We start from the raw sequence: 18,883 nt of genomic DNA, 5'->3' as shown, positions 1-18,883 counted from the left end.
ACTCTCAATGCTCGACGCAACGGACTAAAAATTACAAGTCAACTATGCACATAAATATAATATAATATTTAAATAATTCTTATAATTATTTAATATATTATATTATTTATAAAACGTCGGCACAAGGAAACAAGCAACATGTGAGCTCTCCCAGCTGGCCATGCGATCGCATGGCCAGGAAGAAGAAAGTCCATGCGATCGCATGGCATGAAAAGTCAGGCCACATCTCCTATAAAATCGAGCTTTGGTGAACCAAAAACCATCCATCAATCTCTCTTCTCTCATATATACGTAAAATATATATAATTTATATTTTAATTTTAATTTTAATTATAATTCTAATAATAAGGGTATGTTAGCGAATGTTGTAAGGGTGTAAGTCGAAATTCTGTCCGTGTAACGCTACGCTATTTTTAATCATTGTAAGTTATGTTCAACCTTTTTACATTAATGTCTCGTAGCTAAGTTATTATTATGCTTATTTAAAATGAAGTAATCATGATGTTGGGCTAATTACTAAAATTGGGTAATTGGGCTTTGTACCATAATTGGGGTTTGGACAAAAGAACGACACTTGTGGAAATTAGACTATGGGCTATTAATGGGCTTTATATTTGTTTAACTAAATGAAAGTTTGTTAATGTTAATATAAAGATTTACAATTGGGCGTCCCTATAAATTACCATATACACTCGATCGGACACGATGGGCGGGGTATTTATATGTACGAATAATCGTTCATTTAACCGGACACGGGAATGGATTAATAGCCACTAGAATAATTAAAACAGGGGTGAAATTACATTCAAGGGTAATTGGTGTAATTGTTAACAAAGTAGTAAAACCTTGGTTTACACGCAGTCGATAACCTGGTGTATTCATTAAACAAAGTATTAAAACCTTGTTACAATTCGAATCCCCAATTAGTTGGAATATTTAACTTCGGGTATAAGAATAATTTGATGAGGACACTCGCACTTTATATTTATGACTGATGGACTGTTATGGACAAAAACCAGACGGACATATTAAATAATCCAGGACAAAGGACAATTAACCCATGGGCATAAAACTAAAATCAACACGTCAAACATCATGATTACGGAAGTTTAAATAAGCATAATTCTTTTATTTCATATTTAATTTCCTTTATTTTATATTTAATTGCACTTCTAATTATCGCACTTTTATTTATTGTTATTTAATCGCACTTTTAATTATCGTACTTTTTAATTATCGTAAGTTTATTTTATCGCACTTTTATTATTCGCAATTTCATTATCGTTATTTACTTTACGCTTTAATTTAAGTCTTGTATTTATTTTATATTTTACATTAGGTTTTAACTGCGACTAAAGTTTTAAAATCGACAAACCGGTCATTAAACGGTAAAAACCCCCCTTTATAATAATAATATTACTTATATATATATTTGTATTTTTAATAAAAGTAAACTAATATAGCGTTGAGCTTTGTTTAAAGATTTCCCTGTGGAACGAACCGGACTTACTAAAAACTACACTACTGTACGATTAGGTACACTGCCTATAAGTGTTGTAGCAAGGTTTAAGTATATCCATTCTATAAATAAATAAATATCTTGTGTAAAATTGTATCATATTTAATAGTTTTTCCTAGTAAAATATAAACTATTTTGTATACACCTCGCATAACATCAAGTATTTTTGGCGCCGCTGCCGGGGACATCTTTTAAAAGCCGGAAGCGGAACGCTAATATAAAAAAAAAGATTTTTATTTTTAGTACATTTTGTAGAAATACGTTTTAAATATTCGAAAATATAAAAATAAAAACAAAAATATAAATATAAATATTTTTTTAAAGAGTTTGTAAGTTATATAAAAGTTTCTTTATCTTTATTTTATAAAAATATAAGTTTTATTTAATTTATATAAATATATTACATAATTTTATTAAAACAGAAAAAAAAAAAAAAAAAAAAATTTTCGGCCTGTACTGTAGCAGCCCACTCTATGGCCCGAAACCCTAGCCCATGTGATCGCATGGCTGGGCAACTGAGGACTCATGCGATCGCATGAGCCCATCTGACACGCCAGATTTGACTTCCTGCTGCAATAATTACGAAATTATTATTATTATTATATAATTAAAACCCTAATTAGGGTATTATTGTTTTTATTATTAGTTTAGTTTTTTTTATTATTATTAATTTGTTATATTTAGTTTTATTTTAGTTTTCATTAAATTATAAAATTAATAGTTTTATAAAATAAATAATATAAAAATAATATTTTTATAAAAATTGTACTTTTTACAACTTTTTGTATATTTTTATATTTTGTCCCTTTTTAATCGTTGTAGCGTAATATTTGTATTTTTAGCTCATATTTAATTTTAAACTTAGTTTTTGCTATAGTTATTTTTACTCCTAGATTTTTAGGCTTTGCCGTAGAATTCCTTAAGTGCTTTTTCTTTAGACTAAGATTTAGGTACTTTAAAATTTTGCGACGCCTTTTTAAGTTTTAGTTTCTTTTATTTGGGATTTAGTTTTTCTTGTAAGCTTTAATATTTTTAGACGACCTTTTACTATGTATCAATTATCATTCCAATTAGTAATCTCAATTTGCGATTATAATTTTAAGTTAGTTGTAGTAATAAGGTTAGGTTAATATTTTTAAGTTTTATAAGTTTCTTTTATTTTTTTTTTTTCGTCACTTTTTATTTTTCAACCATTTTTCTTTTTCGACCTTTTTCGACGAACTCTTTTTCTTTCTTATTTCTCGCTATTCTAGTTTTAGGACATAGATTTTTATTCTACTTCTTATCCAAATTTCTTAAAATTACGAAAATTTATTTTAAGTGGTTAAATTGATAGACATCAAAATTTTCTGGTTCGTAGTAATAGTTGGATTTGTATGTGGACCGGGTTATTGGAGCCAAACAGTCCTCAATTATATTGAGACCAAACGAATCCTGCCCCTCTGCTGCATCTTTTGGCTATTCGAAACGTGGGCAAAATCAGAAAAGTCTATTGATTGGATAACTTATTATAATTTTTCTTTCCTTTTTAAAACTAATAGGATATTCAGTGAATGCACCGAGCAAGACGTTCATCACCTTTTGTACGTTCACCACCTGTAACTAGATCAAGACATTTAGCAAATATAACCGCCGTTGATTTTTCTTTAGAATCGTCATCCAGTCGACCAAGTACTTCAGTTCAAATTTCCGATAATCCATTTTTTGAACCCGACCTCACAATTGAGAATCCGGGGAATATTCAGGAACGGTTCATAGATCCTGAACCACTAAACTTTCCTCCGGAGCCACCAATCATTCAAACAGAGATTGTTGAGGAATGAACCATTAAATCAGAATCATCTAGTGATACCGATTCAACAAATTCAATTATGGAGAATCTGGAACCTTTAAGTATGGAAGACCGAATGAGAGCTAAACGCACTGGCCAAGGTCACGCAATTACTCATCCAGACATTAATGCGCCAGATTATGAAATCAAAGGACAAATTCTACACATGGTGACTAATCAATGCCAATTTAGTGGTGCGCCGAAGGAAGATCCAAATGAACATCTACGTACCTTTAATAGGATCTGCACACTATTTAAAATCCGAGAAGTGGAGGATGAACAGATATATCTCATGTTATTTCCCTGGACTTTAAAGGGAGAAGCCAAAGATTGGTTGGAATCGTTACCTGAAGGGGCGATTGATACATGGGACGTTTTAATTGACAAATTTCTTAAACAATTCTTTCCTGCATCTAAAGCCGTAAGACTTCAAGCAGAAATTGTTACGTTCACACAGAAGCCAAATGAAACTCTATATGAGGCGTGGACAAGATATGGAAAGTTGTTAAGAGGATGTCCGCAACATGGTTTAGACACCTGTCAAATAGTACAAATATTCTACCAAGGATGCGACATCACTACAAGGAAAGACATAGATATAGCAGCTGGTGGTTCTATTATGAAGAAAACCGAAACTGATGCTTACAAAATTATTGATAATACTGCTTCCCACTCACATGAGTGGCACCAAGAAAAAGACATCATTAGATCATCTAAAGCAGCTAGAGCCGATTCTAGCCATGACTTAGATTCCATTTCCGCAAAGATAGATGCTGTGGAGAGACGAATGGAAAAGATGACTAAGGATATTCACTCAATACGAATTAGTTGTGAGCAGTGTGGAGGACCACATTTGACAAAAGATTGTCTCAGTATTGAATTAACAATGGAACAAAGAGAGAATATTTCATACATAAACCAAAGGCCTGGAAATAATTATCAGAATAATTATCAACCGCCAAGACCGATTTACAATCAAAACCAGAATTATAACCGAAATATTCCATACAACAACCAACAAGGTCCTAGCAATCAACAAGTATCCAATAATACTTACAATCAGCAAAGGCCGAATTTTCAAAACAAACCACCACAACAAACCGATGATAAAAAGCCGAATTTAGAAGATATGATGACGAAGCTAGTTGAAACTCAAACGTAGTTTTTCACATCTCAGAAACAAACTAATGAACAAAATGCTCAAGCATTTAGAAATCAACAAGCTTCTATTCAAAATCTGGAACAAGAAGTAAGTAACCTAGCAAGGTTAATAGGTGAAAGAAAACCGGGAAGTCTACCTAGTGATACAAATGCTAACCCCCGGAATGAAACAGCTAAAGCTATTACCACAAGAAGTGGTACAACACTTAAACCACCTGAAATACCTGTAACTTCTGATGAAACTATTCCTACTCCACAAGAACCACAACCTGATCAAGATAAGGAAAAAGAACCGGTAGTTGAAAAGGTTAATGAAAATAACACAGTTAAGGATAAACCTTATGTTAAACCATACCAACCACCACTTCCTTACCCGAGTAAAATGAAGAAAGAAAAACTTGAAGCCGAGCAATCCAAATTCTTGGATATGTTTAAACAGATAAATGTAAATCTTCCTTTCATTGATGTGATTTCAGGAATGCCTAGATATGCTAAATTCTTGAAAGATCTAATCTCAAATAGAAAGAAAATGGAAGAACTCTCGGCTGTTACTATGAATGCAAATTGTTCAGCAGTGCTGTTGAATAAGATACCAGAAAAATTATCTGATCCAGGAAGTTTCACAATTCCATGTTTTCTGGGTAGTCTTAGTTCAATAGAAGCATTGGCAGACTTAGGTGCTAGTATAAATCTAATGCCGTATTCACTATACGCTAAACTAGACCTTGGAGAATTAAAACCAACCAGAATAAGCATACAACTAGCCGATAGATCAATAAAATATCCTAGAGGGATAATGGAGAACATGCTAGTTAAAGTTGGTACTTTAGTATTTCCAGTAGATTTTGTTGTTCTGGACATGAAAGAAGATTCTCAAGTTCCTCTCATATTAGGAAGACCATTCTTAAACACGGCTAAAGCAATGATAGACGTGTTCGGTAAGAAACTGACCCTAAGTATAGAGGATGAGAGTGTTACCTTTTCAGTTGATAGAGCAATGCAACAACCACAATCTGCAGATGATACATGTTATTATATTCAAACTATAGATGCACATGCAGAATTATTAGAAGAATTTCCAGAATTACAAGGAACAGGAGAATGTTCTTTAGGAGAAGGTAATGAACCAATTGATGAAGCTGAAATGTTAGCTACACTTATAGCTAATGGATATGAACCAACAACAGAAGAAATTCAAATGCTAAAAGAAGAAGACAGATATCGATATAAATCATCGATAGAAGAACCTCCGAAATTAGAGTTAAAGCCACTTCCAAACCATTTGGAATATGCTTATTTACATGGTGAATCTGAATTACCTGTAATAATATCGTCTTCTCTTACTGAAAATGAGAAATCACAACTCATTTCTGTGTTGAAAGCTCATAAACCAGCCATTGCATGGAAGATTCATGATATTAAAGGAATAAGTCCTTCGTATTGCACACATAAAATCCTTATGGAAGAAGGTCATAAAACGTATGTGCAACGCCAACGAAGACTAAATCCTAATATGCAAGATGTAGTTAAGAAAGAGATTATTAAACTGCTATATGCAGGTTTAATATATCCAATTTCTGATAGTCCATGGGTAAGCCCAGTTCAATGCGTACCTAAGAAGGGTGGCATGACTGTCATTACAAATGAGAAAAATGAGCTTATTCCTACTAGGACTGTAACAGGATGGCGTGTATGTATTGATTATAGAAAATTAAATGACGCCACCAGAAAAGATCACTTTCCCTTACCTTTCATAGATCAAATGTTGGAAAGATTAGCCGGAAATAGTTACTATTGTTTTCTAGATGGATTTTCCGGATATTTTCAAATTCCAATAGCACCCGAGGATCAAGAGAAAACAACATTCACGTGCCCTTATGGTACTTTTGCTTACAAACGCATGCCATTTGGACTTTGTAACGCCCCTGCAACCTTTCAAAGGTGTATGATGGCGATTTTTCACGACATGATAGAAGAATGCATGGAAGTATTCATGGATGACTTTTCAGTCTTCGGTGATACATTTAAATCATGTCTAGTTAATCTGGAACGAATGCTAATTAGATGCGAAAAATCAAATCTAGTACTTAATTGGGAGAAATGCCATTTCATGGTTAAAGAAGGCATCGTTCTTGGACATAAAATTTCAAAAGAAGGAATTGAAGTGGATAGAGCTAAAGTAGATGTAATTGCTAAACTTCCACATCCCACCAATGTCAGAGGAGTTAGGAGTTTTCTAGGGCATGCCGGTTTTTACCGACGTTTCATAAAAGATTTTTCTAAAATTGCCACTCCTATGAATAAACTCCTAGAAAAGGATGCGCCATTCATCTTTTCAGATGAGTGTATCAAATCTTTTAATATTATTAAAGAAAAACTCACTAATGCACCGATCATGATAACACCAAATTGGAATCTACCATTTGAACTAATGTGCGATGCAAGTGATTTTGCAATGGGAGCCGTTTTAGGACAAAGGATTGAAAAACGATTTCAACCTATATATTATGCTAGTAAGACATTACAAGGAGCACAAACGAACTATACAACTACTGAAAAAGAACTCCTTGCTATTGTCTTTGCTTTTGACAAATTTCGATCATATCTCGTTCTAGCAAAAACGGTGGTCTATACCGACCATTCTGCTCTTAGATACCTATTTTCAAAACAAGATGCTAAACCAAGATTAATCCGTTGGATCTTACTCTTACAAGAGTTTGATATTGAAATCCGAGATAAAAGAGGAGCAGAAAATCTCGCCGCTGATCATCTTTCTCGTCTTGAAAATCCCGAATTAGAAGTTCTGAATGAATCGGCCATACAAGACAACTTTCCTGGTGAATATCTATTGAAGATAGATTATAAAGAAATCCCATGGTTTGCAGACTATGCAAACTACTTAGTTTGTGGATTCCTTGAAAAAGGATTATCGTACCAAAGACGAAAGAAATTCTTCAGTGATATAAAACACTATTTCTGGGAAGATCCACATCTGTTCAAAAGTTGTCCCGATGGAATAATACGCCGATGTGTATTTGGAGATGAAGCTAGTAAAATATTAAACCATTTTCACACAGGACCAACAGGAGGGCATTATGGGCCTCAACTAACAGCAAGAAAAGTTTATGAAGCTGGATTCTATTGGCCTACAATTTACAAAGACGCACACCTTCTTTGCAAATCCTGTGATGCATGTCAAAGGGCCGGAAAAATAAGTCAACGTGATGAAATGCCACAAAATGTCATCCAAGTATGTGAAGTATTTGACATTTGGGGTATTGACTTTATGGGTCCATTTCCAAAATCTCATAATAATCTATATATACTCGTAGCCATTGATTATGTATCTAAATGGGTGGAAGCACAAGCTCTCCCAACTAACGATGCACGAGTTGTAGTCAACTTTTTAAAACGTCTTTTTTGCAAGGTTTGGAACACCGAAAGCTTTAATAAGTGATCGGGGTACTCATTTCTGTAATAATCAACTTGAGAAAGTTCTTAAAAGATATGGAGTAACTCATAAAATCTCCACCACATATCATCCACAAACAAGTGGACAAGTTGAAAATACAAACCGAGCTTTAAAACGTATTCTAGAGAAAACCGTAGGATCAAATCCGAAGGAATGGTCCATTAAATTGGAGGATGCACTCTGGGCTTTTAGAACAGCCTACAAAACTCCAATTGGAACCACACCTTTTAGACTTGTTTATGGAAAAGCATGTCATCTTCCAGTAGAAATTGAACACAAAGCATTTTGGGCTTTGAAGACATGTAATCTTGATTTACATGAAGCCGGACGTCTACGATTAAGTCAATTAAACGAATTAGAAGAATTAAGACATGAAGCATACGAAAATTCGTTAATCGATAAAGAAAGAACGAAGAAATGGCATGATAAAAGAATCAGAAGTTCAAAAGAATTTAAAGAAGGAGACAGAGTTCTTCTTTTCAATTCACGATTCAAGCTATTTCCTGGAAAATTGAAATCAAGATGGTCTGGACCATTCATAGTCAAAAGAGTTTTCCCATACAGAACGATAGAATTAATAAATTCAAATGGGATTGAATTTAAAGTTAATGGTCACAGAGTTAAACATTACATACATGGTCCGATGGAAGTCGACAACGAAGTTAATCACAATTTCGACACCACAGCTAACTAAGTGTGGGGAGAATCAAGTCTTTAAAGGATAATATGTATTTCTGTTAGAGTTAGATTGTCTGTTTTCGTGTAGTTCTCGAAAATGGAACCCGAATGGTCTTTCCCTAGCAGACCCTAAAGAACTAGTCTTCTCCCCCCATTCTGAATTTTTATTTTTTTTTAGGTTTTTACAAAATGAAGACTGCCTGTGAACTAAACCATGGTCTAATGCTACACGCTTTGATCACTAAAAGAAATAATGACATACTACCGAGTGAAATAGTATCAGTAATCAGAGAAAGAATGGACGGAGTTAGAAAAGAATCCAGATGCGAAGATAATAAGTTACAATTTGGTAAAGGAAAATCAAAATCCGCAGCGAAAAGAAGAGCACGACACCTAGAACGATGTCACAAATGCGGAAAATGGTCACATGGAGGTAAATGTTCAAATAATCAAACCTATTCAAATACCGAATTTGTTACTTTATGCAGAGACGGATCGTTCATATGTTTAAAAGAAAAGATACTGAATGCTCGAGGTTACGCCTATGTAGCCATGGAAAACCAATTAAACCGACTATCTTATGAATGGGATAGATCATATAACTAAGAAATCTATTTCACAGGTATGTCTGTACAGTTTTTATTTTTATTTTTTTTTTTAACCTTTTGATAATAAACGCTAATTTGTTCGCTAAAAAGTATTAAATTGGTATTAAATAAAATTAGGTTTGGCGACCGAAATTATTGATATCATTCAAAAATTTATTACATCACTGCGAAATTTAACGTTTATTCTTAAGGTATAAATATCTTTAAACAATCAACCCAAAATATTTCAAAAATTCGTCATGAGTTAAATTAGGTTTTGGAACCGAAATTACTTTACCAAATTTTTTTCAAAAATTAGAGGCGCATATTTTTGATAATATTTGATTGATTAAAGTGGGATAAAAAGACAAAAAAATTTTTAAATTTATTTTTACCATGTTTTTAAAATTAATATTTAAATCTTAAATTAATATTGTAAATTTTGTAAAAACAATATATTTAAAATTGTAAATATTTGAAAAATTAATATAAGTTTGATATGAATTTATAAATTTTTAAATTAAGTTTGGTGTAAATTTTTAATTTTTAAAATATTAATTTTTAATTTTATGCATTTCAAATTTTAAGTTTGGTGTGAATTTTTAATAATAATTTTGAATTTTATATTTATGTTGTGTGAATTTAAAAACTAAAATTTACTTTATCTCATTAAGTTAAAAATATGATTTTTAAAATTCGTCGTAAGTTGAAGACTAGGTCTTTGAACCGAAATTGCTTTACCCAAGGGAGGGACGAGAACTTTTATTATCATTATTTTTAATCTTATTGAATTAAAGTATGCCAAAAACATAAAAAAAAACCCAAAAATCTTTACTTTTAAAAAAACAGCGCTTTGATTTGACAAATTTTAAAATTTTGTCAAGGGACAGACTAGGACAACGATCCGAAACGCCCTCGCTCCTAAAGGAAACAAAATTTTTAAAATTTAAATAATTATAAGTTTTATAAAGTATAAGGTTTTATAAAAAAAAAAAAAAAGGCTGAAAACACTGTAGCCGGCACCCCATGCGATCGCATGGGGTTTGCACTTGGAACCCATGCGATCGCATGGGGACCAAATGCTGGTCAGGAACAAAAACAGCAGAGAGTCTGCTTCTACACCACAACACACACACATACCCGAAAATACTCCCAAATATTCACCAAATTTCACCAAAATTCACCGTAATTCGTCATTTTTCTTGCTCTAATCATGCCTAGATTCTCATTCCTCAGCAAATTGGTAAAAATTACACCCCTAAACTCTATAAATTCCTAGTTTTTGTGATAATTACCAATTTTTTACCTAATGCAATTTTGTTAATTTCTAGTGTAATTAGTGATAAATTGTTAGTATTTTATGCATGTATAACCTAGATTGATGCTATTTAACATGATTTGAAGCCAAAAACTTCAAAATTTTTAGAAATCTAGGGTTTGTGTTCTTGAGCAATTTGGGGCTTTTTGATATAAACAGGTTATGGCCGATTTTTGTCATGAATTATTGCCAAATTGAGTAGTGTAACATGTTTAGATAGTTAAATGATCAAAACAATGATCCTAAACATGATTTTTAGAGATTAAAGTGGACTTTTTAAGTCCAAAATTCATGAACTTGATTAATTTGATATATTTGCCATTTGAGACTTGTTAAATTATTAGTAATGAATATTTTGACATGTTATTTGAGTTAAATGCTTATGAATTTTGTATACATTTTCATATGTGCTTATTTGAAAAGTGTAGAATTGTGAAAAATTGTGAAAATGTGTATAAGTTTAATTTTGATTTAACATGTTATAGTGATTGTTTTAAGTTGTTATTTTGCTAACACTAATGCATATTTGGATGCACAATTTTTGTGTTTAATGTGTTTTACAGAGAGCCGATACTGGAGGTTCAGGAGCATCATCATCTAGACGACCAGCACCAGCACCAGAACCAGAACCAGAAATGCAACACGAACAAGAACCACAACAGGAACAACAGCCTGATCAGCACATACCTTATTATGATCCAGTACAGTTTGTTGATGAATTCATAGTATTCCCAATGAGGCCGCCAGTAGAATTTCCAACGATTCCTGAGCACACTCTACATCCTAATCTGAGATTTGATAGAAGATGGAGAGATTACGAGACATATCAAAGGAACAAATTCAAATTGGTAACAAAAAATGTAGAGGTGCCAAGGGTAATTGATTGGGCCCCTTTGGAAACGGTCCATCTAGCTGACCGTGTTAGACAGCTTTTAGTTCAAAGGTATGGCAGTTCTTCTTTTACAGATTGGGAACGTCTTTTCACCATTCGTATACCTGTATATAAGGAATGGTGTGTTGAGTTGATGAGTACTGTATCACTTGATTCAAATATAGTTAGGATAGATGATAGAAGATTTCTTAGGTTTATCCTTGGCGGTAGGATGTACAGAATGTCCATGCTGGACATGGCCAGGGCCTTACAGATTTATACTCCTGGTGAGTTGCTATTACCCGATTGTACAAACTTGATTCATTATGGTGAACGGGTAGATAGTAACTTTGACGCTGACGCCATTTGGAGGCGTATGTCACATTTTGATGTTTTTACACGAGCAGGAGGACACTCCTATACACATATTGACAGGGCCGAGCTTCGTATTATTCATAGATTTTTGGCCAACTCGATTACACAAAGAGGTCATAATAAAGAAAAAATTACCTTATATGATTTATTCTACCTAAAGTGTATTCGGGATCCTAGAAGCTTTGTCAATATCCCTTACTGTGTTGCTTTTTATTTATCTAAAATGGTAGAGGGAATGCAGGACGGGAGTATAATAGGAGGAGGTATTTTTGTTACTCTCATTGGAGAGTATTTAGGTGTTGATAGGAACCAAGGGGGTCCATTACAGATTTGTAGAGAACAGGTTGAGCCCTTAGGATTGAAAGTTTATGTGGGTGCTAAGGTATTGAAAAGTAGACGTAACCAGGCAGTACCCTATGAGGGATCTCATCCTCAGGTAGAGAGAGGCTCAGACGAGGAAATGGAGGAGGCGGAAGACATTAGGGATGTCTTTCGAGATGCTATTCTTGACGTCCACGTTCGTATAGATGAGGAAGCAATGACGAACGCGGCAAGACATAGTATGTATGAGCAGTGGAACTCCGAGCGAGTATACGAGGATTATAGGCGACGCCAACACGATAGCTGGTTAGTTCATCAGCACCAAATCATGAGCCAGCTATCATATCAGGTACCAAATAACTATGTACCTACTCGACCTGCTCATTTTCCGCCACATAGCCCCGATATCCGACCACCCTTTAACCGGTATGACTATAACCAAGTCTATCAGAACACCTATAACCAACAATGGAACCCACCCGATGAGATGAACTGGAACCCCTATCCAGACTGATTTAATTCCAATTGGTTATTTTTATGATTTTTATGTTTTTATCTTTTGACTTTTTCATGTTTAAACTTATGTTATTGGATAAATTTGTGTAATTTTTATTGTGTACTAATATTTAATATTTAGAATTTGAAAGTGGGATATTAAGTCCCATTTCAAATTGCCATGCATGATTATACTTGTATGTATGTATATTGTCGATTGTTCAAAACAGGGTAAAACAGCGCATTTTCAAAGACTGGCATTAAGTTCAGCAAAAGCTACTAATTTTGACGACAAGATGACAAATAAATATGATGTCACAACAGACGGAATGAACAAATGATGTGCACCATTTATCATTCAGCAAACAAACGCCAATATATTTGGAAATTTTGGTAAAATTTAATCATTTTCACACAAATCACCCTCAATAATTTAAATTGTTACTGATTTCTTGCAAATGAGGGCATTGCAAGATCTTAAGTGTGGGAAGGGGTTAAATTCTTTCGGATTTTAAAATTTTTATCTTAAACACTTGGTTACCATTAAAAATACTAGTAAAGCAGTAGTTGTATTAGAATCTAGTGCTCTCTGATAAAAAAGAACAGCCCTAGTCTTATATACTGACTACCCAATTCTAGTAAAATTTTTCAAAATTTTCAATTAAATGAATTCAAATCATGTTTATACATATTTATGAACGATAAAACTAGGTTTTAACACCGAAATTATTGTTACCTCGGAAAGGACATAAATTGAGAAACAAACTAAAATGTTAAAATTCATTTAAAATGGAATAGAGGACGATAAAAAGGAAAATAAAAGCCAAGTGTGGGAAAATTTACCAAGTTATCTTAAACATATGTCACATATATCTGTAACAAATAACTGAAAATACTTTTGCTTTGAACTAAACTAAACTGTTTTACCCAATGAAAGAAAAGAAGAGATGGATCTACACGATGAATCAATTCCATCATTAAAAGGAAGTAAAGTCTTCTGAAAAAGAAACGCGCTTCTTGATCTAGGTCATGAAGTTGTCGTCCTGACCAGCTGTAGGTTGACAAAAAATCTAGAAAAGTCATCACTAAAATCAGCAGGAAATCCACGGACCTCAGCATTAAACAGGGTCGCCAAGTGGTCAGAATTATCCTAACCATGAGAAGGATTTATCTCGTACAATGGGGGGCACCATGCAAATTAGCTGGATAAGACTAATGAATCAGATCCCCAGAAAGGATAATCTCCTTAAAGATTAAAAATCAGCTTTTAAGACTGATATCACTCAATCCTTGAGATTGACCTTAAAGATTGAGAATTACAAACTCATGGAATTCAATGATATCTAAACTCGAGCTTGAACGAGAAAATATTTTGATCAAAATTACAAACCGATTTGTTTTCTGAAAACCCTACTTTTAATGCGTTCATTACCATTGAACGTAAAATCCTAGGAATTCACCTGGAATTCATTAGGTCACCTGAATCAAATCGGGTGTCAACCGTAAGAACGGTGGTTGCATAGCATGGTCAAAGACAGGACCTTGTGCCAGACCGAAAAATTATAAGGGTGAGCTTTACTATTGCTCCTACCAAGGATAGTAATTGCGTCCGACACGTTATAGACCATAATTAAAAGCATGTCAGAGGACATTGCCTTAACAGTTGCTTGTTCAACGCTTTCCTTTACAACTGGACGGTAGTTTACCGAAAGGTAATATACGGGACAAGTGAACTGGACGTGTTGCTTTCCAAATACAAGGTTAGCAAGTGGGTGACACAAAACCATAAGTTTTGAGCTAAAATTTTCAAATCTAAAACCTACCAAACCCACAAAAATATTTTGCAAACACCGGTAAAGGGTTATTCCGGAAAACTTATCTAGGGTAAAAACTAGATTTAATTTTCAAAAGATCAAATGTTTTCATAAAGATCCAATTTCCTTAATGGATCTAAATTTTTATAGTCATGTGGGACTGTAAACCATATCGTTACTACCATTGTTTATACCGCCGTATAGAAATCACTGATGTACAAAGTGTGAAGAATAAAGAAGTGATTCTAGTATTTCAAGACAATATTGCTTGAGGACAAGCAACGCTCAAGTGTGGGAATATTTGATAATGCTAAAAACGAACATATATTTCATAACATTATTCCTCAAGAAAGACAAGCTTTTAGTTGCAATTGTTCTATTTACAAGTGATATTCGTTTAAATAATAAAAGGTGAAGACAAAAGACAGATTCGACGAATTGAAGACGCAAACGACCAAAAAGCTCAAAAGTACAAAAGACAATCAAAGAGGTTCCAATTATTGATAAGAAACGTCTCGAAATTACAAGAGTACAAGATTCAAAACGCAAAGTACAAAATATAAAATTGTATTCAAGGACGTTCGAAAATCCGGAACCGGGACCGGAGTCAACTCTCAATGCTCGACGCAACGGACTAAAAATTACAAGTCAACTATGCACATAAATATAATATAATATTTAAATAATTCTTATAATTATTTAATATATTATATTATTTATAAAACGTCGGCACAAGGAAACAAGCAACATGTGAGCTCTCCCAGCTGGCCATGCGATCGCATGGCCAGGAAGAAGAAAGTCCATGCGATCGCATGGCATGAAAAGTCAGGCCACATCTCCTATAAAATCGAGCTTTGGTGAACCAAAAACCATCCATCAATCTCTCTTCTCTCATATATACGTAAAATATATATAATTTATATTTTAATTTTAATTTTAATTATAATTCTAATAATAAGGATATGTTAGCGAATGTTGTAAGGGTGTAAGTCGAAATTCTGTCCGTGTAACGCTACGCTATTTTTAATCATTGTAAGTTATGTTCAACCTTTTTACATTAATGTCTCGTAGCTAAGTTATTATTATGCTTATTTAAAACGAAGTAATCATGATGTTGGGCTAATTACTAAAATTGGGTAATTGGGCTTTGTACCATAATTGGGGTTTGGACAAAAGAACGACACTTGTGGAAATTAGACTATGTGCTATTAATGGGCTTTATATTTGTTTAACTAAATGAAAGTTTGTTAATGTTAATATAAAGATTTACAATTGGGCGTCCCTATAAATTACCATATACACTCGATCGGACACGATGGGCGGGGTATTTATATGTACGAATAATCGTTCATTTAACCGGACACGGGAATGGATTAATAGCCACTAGAATAATTAAAACAGGGGTGAAATTACATTCAAGGGTAATTGGTGTAATTGTTAACAAAGTAGTAAAACCTTGGTTTACACGCAGTCGATAACCTGGTGTATTCATTAAACAAAGTATTAAAACCTTGTTACAATTCGAATCCCCAATTAGTTGGAATATTTAACTTCGGGTATAAGAATAATTTGATGAGGACACTCGCACTTTATATTTATGACTGATGGACTGTTATGGACAAAAACCAGACGGACATATTAAATAATCCAGGACAAAGGACAATTAACCCATGGGCATAAAACTAAAATCAACACGTCAAACATCATGATTACGGAAGTTTAAATAAGCATAATTCTTTTATTTCATATTTAATTTCCTTTATTTTATATTTAATTGCACTTCTAATTATCGCACTTTTATTTATTGTTATTTAATCGCACTTTTAATTATCGTACTTTTTAATTATCGTAAGTTTATTTTATCGCACTTTTATTATTCGCAATTTCATTATCGTTATTTACTTTACGCTTTAATTTAAGTCTTGTATTTATTTTATATTTTACATTAGGTTTTAACTGCGACTAAAGTTTTAAAATCGACAAACCGGTCATTAAACGGTAAAAACCCCCCTTTATAATAATAATATTACTTATATATATATTTGTATTTTTAATAAAAGTAAACTAATATAGCGTTGAGCTTTGTTTAAAGATTTCCCTGTGGAACGAACCGGACTTACTAAAAACTACACTACTGTACGATTAGGTACACTGCCTATAAGTGTTGTAGCAAGGTTTAAGTATATCCATTCTATAAATAAATAAATATCTTGTGTAAAATTGTATCATATTTAATAGTTTTTCCTAGTAAAATATAAACTATTTTGTATACACCTCGCATAACATCAATATACCAATAGTACATACATCTAAAAGCTGTGTATTGTACGAGTACGAATACGGGTGCATACGAGTAGAATTGTTGATGAAACTGAACGAGGATGTAATTGTAAGCATTTTTGTTAAGTAGAAGTATTTTGATAAGTGTCTTGAAGTCTTTTAAAAATTGTATGAATACATAATAAAACACTACATATATATACATTTTAACTGAGTCGTTAAGTCATCGTTAGTCGTTAAATGTAAATGTTGTTTTGAAACCTTTAGGTTAACGATCTTGTTAAATGTTGCTAAGCCATTGTTTATTATATATAAAGAGATGTTAAATTATTACATTATCATGATATTATGATATATTAATATATCTTAGTATGATATATATACAGTTAAATGTTGTTACAACGATAATCGTTACATATATGTCTCGTTTCGAAATCATTAAGTTAGTAGTCTTGTTTTTACATATGTAGTTCATTTTTAATACACTTAATGACATGTTTACTTATCATTTATCATGATTAAACATAGTTTATCAATATCTTAATATGATTCATATGTATTTAGTAAGACGTTATAACGATAATCGTTATATATATCGTTTCGAGTTTCTTAATTCAATAAACTCAATTTTATGTATATAACTCATTTTTAAAATACCTAATGATATACTTACTTATCATAATATCATGTTAACTATATATATAATCATATATATGTCATCATATAGTTTTTACAAGTTTTAACGTTCGTGAATGACCGGTCAACTTGGGTGGTCAATTGTCTATATGAAACCTATATCAATTAATCAAGTCTTAACAAGTTTGATTGCTTAACAAGTTGGAAACACTTGATCATGTAAATAACAATTTCATTTAATATATATATATAAACATGGAAAAGTTCGGGTCACTACAGTACCTACCTGTTAAATAAATTTCGTCCAGAAATTTTTAAGCAGTTGGAGGTGTTGACGAATCTTCTGGAAATAGGTGCGGGTATTTCTTCTTCATCTGATCTTCACGCTCACAGGTGAACTCGAGTCCTCTACGAGCATTCCATTGAACCTTAACAATTGGTATCTTGTTTTGCTTAAGTCTTTTAACCTCACGATCCATTATTTCGACGGGTTCTTCAATGAATTGAAGTTTTTCGTTGATTTGAATTTCGTCTAACGGAATAGTGAGATATTCTTTAGCAAAACATTTCTTCAAATTCGAGACGTGAAAAGTGTTATGTACAGCTGCGAGTTGTTGGGGTAACTCAAGTCGGTAAGCTACTGGTCCGACACGTTCAATAATCTTGAATGGTCCAATATACCTTGGATTTAGTTTCTCTCATTTACCAAATCGAACAACGCCTTTCCAAGGTGAAACATTAAGCATGACCATCTCACCAATTTCAAATTCTATATCTTTTCTTTTAATGTCAGCGTAGCTCTTTTGTCGACTTTTGGCGGTTTTCAATTATTGTTGAATTTGGATGATCTTCTCGGTAGTTTCTTGTATTATCTCCGGACCCGTAATCTGTCTATCCCCCACTTCACTCCAACAAATCGAAGACCTGCACTTTCTACCATAAAGTGCTTCAAACGGCGCATCTCAATGCTTGAATAGTAGCTATTGTTGTAGGAAAATTCTGCTAACGGTAGATGTCGATCCCAACTGTTTCCGAAATCAATAACACATGCTCGTAGCATGTCTTCAAGCATTTGTATCGTCCTTTCGCTCTGCCCATCAGTTTGTGGATGATAGGCAGTACTTATGTCTAGACGAGTTCCTAATGCTTGCTGTAATGTCTGCCAGAATCTTGAAATAAATCTGCCATCCCTATCAGAGATAATAGAGATTGGTATTCCATGTCTGGAGATGACTTCCTTCAAATACAGTCGTGCTAACTTCTCCATCTTGTCATCTTCTCTTTTTGGTAGGAAGTGTGCTGATTTGGTGAGACGATCAACTATTACCCAAATAGTATCAAAACCACTTGCAGTCCTTGGCAACTTAGGGATGAAATCCATGGTAATGTTTTCCCATTTCCTTTCTAGGATTTCGGGTTGTTGAAGTAGACCTGATGGTTTCTGATGCTCAGCTTTGACCTTAGAACACGTCAAACATTCCCCTACGTATTTAGCAATATCGGCTTTCATACCTGGCCACCAAAA

The sequence above is a fragment of the Rutidosis leptorrhynchoides genome, chromosome 9, assembly GCF_046630445.1.
Source record: "Rutidosis leptorrhynchoides isolate AG116_Rl617_1_P2 chromosome 9, CSIRO_AGI_Rlap_v1, whole genome shotgun sequence".
In the NCBI taxonomy this organism is placed as follows: domain Eukaryota; kingdom Viridiplantae; phylum Streptophyta; class Magnoliopsida; order Asterales; family Asteraceae; genus Rutidosis; species Rutidosis leptorrhynchoides.
The sequence above is the reverse complement of the archived record's forward strand: the minus strand, read 5'-3'. Positions refer to the sequence as shown.